General features: G+C 38.7%; 1 non-coding gene across 1 annotated transcript; it reads left to right on the plus strand.

Annotated features, from left to right (window-relative positions):
- The first annotated feature begins 4,359 nt into the window (after window positions 1-4,359).
- On the plus strand, window positions 4,360-4,466 carry LOC112502362. Its single transcript, XR_003067672.1, has one exon. It is a non-coding gene; the product is annotated as a small nucleolar RNA R71 (small nucleolar RNA).
- The last annotated feature ends 248 nt before the right edge of the window (window positions 4,467-4,714 follow it).

Here is a 4,714-nt window from a genome sequence, read left to right on the forward strand (position 1 = left end):
AAATGTTCACCTTGTATCGTTTAAAGTTACGTACGTGCATATTTACATTATGTTTTTATTTATAGACTTATTTACCTCACCGTTTGAACTCACTAAGCGTAAGCCTAACACTTTTTCTTAATATAGCTTGTTATTCAGGTTCCTTTAGCGGCGGGGCTCAAAAGGGTTGAGAGGAGKGTTGGTTCGTGAAAGGCTCTTTTGTAGTTATAGCCTTGTACTTTTGAGCGTTGCATTCTTGATGTCACGGTATTTTTGGAGATCGATAGAAACACCCGTCTTTAATCTAGGTATAGAATAATCTAGATTAGTAGGTTGTTAATTATCTTCTCGTTAGCTGTATTGTAAACACTACACTATTACCCTTTTGTCGGGTAAATTTTATATCTCGATTATGGTTCTCGTTTAATATTTTCGGTTCAATATATATATATATATATATATTTGGGTGTTATACTGTCCTCTTAAATGTCCTCCCTAAGGAGCTTGGTGACACTGATACAAAACTTTTGCCACCTCAGAATCTGGAATGCACCTCCTTAAAAGTTGATCTGCAGCAAGTTTAAATAAAAAGGGGTCATCCCAGAAATAAGATTTGACATCATGAAAAAATTTCTTAAGCATATGGCTTGTGTATTCAGAGGGTTTGATGCCACATGTTAAGAAATTTGCTATATCTGCAAACCAAGGTGCCTTTTGTTGTTGCACCATCAAAATTCTCTCATCCAGGAAGGTTTCTATAATGTCTCCTCCTCCTATCTCAGGTTTCTCTAACCTAGATAAATGGTCTGCTACTTGATTTTCCACACCCTTCTTATCACGTATTTCCAAATCAAATTCTTGCAATAACAACACCCATCTTATCAACCTAGGCTTTGCATCCTTCTTTGAGATCAAATATTTGACGGCCGCATGTCGGTATGCACAATTACCTTACTCCCCATCAAGTATGATCTAAATCTCTCAAATGCAAACACTACAGCTAATAATTCCTTTTCCGTGGTGGTATAATTTATTTGTGCTTCATTCAAATTTTTACTAGCGTAATAAATTGAATGAAACACCTTCTCTCTTCTCTGACCTAAAACAGCACCAACCGCCCAATCGCTAGCATCATACATAATCTCGAAAGGTTTGCTCCAATCCGAAGCAACTACCACTGGTGAAGTAATCAGGGCTTTCTTCAAAGTTTTGAATGCATTTCTACATTCATCATTAAAATCAAATTTTTGGTCATGTTGTAAGAGTAAACATAAAGGGTTTTAAATTTTTGAAAAATCCTTTATGAACCTTCTGTAAAATCCTGCATGACCCAAAAAAACTCCTGATTCCTTTAACAATGGTAGGTTCTGGTAGTTTTTCAATAACTTCGAGTTTTGCTTTATCTACCTCTACTCCTTTTTTAGAGATTAAGTGCCCCAGAACAATTCCTTCCTTAACCATGAAGTGACATTTCTCCCAGTTGAGGACCAAATCTGTTTCCTCACACCTCTCAAGACTCTTTTTTTAATTTTCAAAACAATTGTCAAAAGATGAACAATATACATAAAAATCATCCATAAAGATTTCAATTGATTTTTCAAGCATATCTGAAAATATGGACATCATACACCTCTGAAAGGTGGCAGAAGCATTACATAGTCCAAATGGCATTCTTTTGAAAGCAAAGGTGCCATAAGGACAGGTGAAGGTGGTTTTTTCCTGGTCCTCGGGAGAAATAGCTATTTGATTGTAACTTGAATAGCCATCTAAGAACAATAGTACTCTTTGCCGGCTAATCTGTCCAACATTTGATCAATGAAAGGTAGTGGAAAATGATCTTTATGAGTAGTCTTGTTTAGCCTCCTATAGTCCATGCATATTCTCCAACCGAATACAACTATGGTGTGGATAAGTTCATTTTTCTCATTTGTGATGACTGTAAACCCTTATTTCTTGGGAACACACTGGACCGGGCTAACCCAAGAACTACTGGCTATCGGGAAGAAAATTCTTGCATCTAACCATTTCAAAATCTCCTTTTTTACTACCTCTTTCATAATAGGATTCAGCCTTCTTTGAGGTTCTATGGATGTGAAATTTTTATCCTCTAAGATGATCTTATGTTGACAAATTAAGGGACTAATCCCTTTAAGGTCAACAATGGTCCATCCTAAAGCCTTTTTGTCCATTTTCAACATATCCATAAGTTTCTTCTCTTGATGCAAGTCTACGGTAGATGAGATAATGACAGTCAATTTGCATTCTTCTCCTAGAAAAGCATATTTCAGATGGGATGGGAGTTGCTTTAACTCCAGGTCAGGTGGTGACATAATGGATGGGGTGAAATCTTTTTGCTCATTATTTTCCAAAAGTCCAAAGGCTGATACCTCTACTGGTGTAGAATCATTTCCTATTGCTTCTACTTCCTCAACAATCTCTTCCTCTAATTCCTCTACACTCTCTTCTTCCAACTTAAGATTTTCCTGAATTCTTTCCTCAACAACCTCTTCTTCTATTTCAGCTATACTTGAACACTCTTCCAAATAATCAGGATATTTTAAAGAGTTGAAGACATTAAATGTGACCTTTTGGTCTTGAAGCCTCATGGTCAACTCTCCTTTTTGGACATCTATCAAAGTTCTTCCGGTGGCTAAGAAAGGTCTCCCTAAAATAATTGGAATGTCCTTATCAACCTCAAAGTCTAGTATGATAAAATCTACCGGAAATATGAACTTATCAACCTGCACCAACACATCCTCAATCTTTCCCTTAGGATATGCAATGGATTTATTTGCCAACTGGAGTGTAACTGTGGTAGGTCTAGCCTCTCCTATGCCTAAGGTGTTAAAGACAGAAAAAGACATGAGGTTAATACTAGCTTCTAAGTCACATAAGGCTTTTCCTATCTCCTTCCCACCTATTGAACAAGGAATGGTAAAACTTCCTAGATCTTTAAGCTTAGGGGTATGCTATTGGTCAAAAGTGCACTACATCCTTCGGTAAGAGCTACAGTCTCGTACTCGGTCAACTTCTTCTTCTTGCTTAAGATATCCTTCAGAAACTTAGCATAACTAGGCATTTGCTCAATTGCCTCAACAAATGGTATGTTGATGTGCAATTCTTTGAACACATCCAAGAATTTTTTAAAATGCAATTCCTCTTTCTGATTCCTCAACCTTTGGGGGTAAGGAACATAAGGAGGTATTGGCTTTATCACATTCTTGCTTGGAGGTGTTGAGCAGGATGGATCTTGAATGCCTTGAGTCTTTGTGGTGCTCTTTGGGGGTTCAGAAGGATTCTTGGTATCAAGCTTAGGAGTCTCTACAACCTCAGTCCCTTCTGATTTCTTCAGAGCATCCTCTGGAAAAAATAAAGAGAAGTCTGATCTTGGGGGAACAAGAGTGGTGGTCTCAGATGCTTGTTTTTCTAAAGGTGGGGCCGGTCCTTCTTTGACAGGAACCGATACCAGATCACTAGTTTCTAACAGTCTTGGCGTACTATCTTTTTCCACTTTTTCTGTCAACTCCTTCCCACTCTTAAGAGTTACTACTTTCACATGTTCCTTTCCTAGATCTCTAGAGACTTCTGTATTACTGGGCAAGGTCCCAAGGGCTCGACTGCTCTACTTAAGTGCAAGTTGACTGACCTGAGTCTCTAAATTCCTGATGGCAGCACTTTGTTGATTAATCAAAGCTTGATTTTGGGCTTGAGCATGTGCTAAAAGCCCTTTTATCATTGCTTCCAAAGAAGATGATGATTCTGCCTGTGGAGGAGGTTTGTTCTAAAAATGTGGTTGAGAATTTTGAAAACTTTGTTGATGGTTCTGTGAGTTAGAACTATTTGCATGATGTTGTGGTTGGAAATTAGAAGTTCCTTGTTGTTTTATGGATTGGTGGATTTAAACTGGGACTGTTCCAAGAAAAGTTCGGGTGCTGTCTCCAACTGGCATTATATGTGTTAAAGTAGGGATTAGATATGTTTTGAACATAATTTACGGATTCAGAATTATGGGTACAATGTTCATTCAAATGATCCCCACCGCAGCACACACATTGCACAGATAGGACTGTTGGAACAGTTGTGTTAGCAGCTTGTTGTACTCCCTGACCAGAAGTTAAATTTTTCAATAAATTGGTCATGGAGGTGAGCTGAGCTGTTAATGCAGTATATGCATCCACCTCATGTATTCCAGCAGTCTTTTTTTGTGGCTGGGCACGTGGGTCGGCCCAATGCCCATTGTTTGCTGATATCTTTTCTAGGATTTCATATCCCTCATTATAGGTACTGGCTGTAAAGGCTCCGCCTACAGTCGCGTCGAGCATTTGTTTTTCCATGGGACTTCACCCATTGTAAAACGTCTCAAGTTGAATACAGTACGGAATGTCATGGTGTGGGCATTTCCTCAATAGCTCTTTGAACCTTTCCCACGCGTCAGGAACAACTTCATCATCCAGTTGTTTAAAAAGACAGATCTCGTTTCTAGACTTAGCGTTCCTTGTTGGTGGGAAATATTTTCACAAAAAAATTCTGCCATGTTACTCCAAGACGGCACAGATCCCGGTGTTAAAGAGTTAAACCATGCTTTCGCCCGATCCCTCAATGAAAATGGAAATAAAGTGAGTCTGAGAGCGTCATTGGACACTCCCGGGATCAGGAAAGCATCTGTGATTTCTATAAAAGACTTTAAGTGTGAATGTGGGTCCTCTGAGGGCAGTTCGGCAAATTGGCCATTAGT

The sequence above is a fragment of the Cynara cardunculus genome, unplaced genomic scaffold, assembly GCF_001531365.2.
Source record: "Cynara cardunculus var. scolymus isolate 2C unplaced genomic scaffold, CcrdV1 Un_Scaffold_1289, whole genome shotgun sequence".
NCBI lineage: Eukaryota > Viridiplantae > Streptophyta > Magnoliopsida > Asterales > Asteraceae > Cynara > Cynara cardunculus.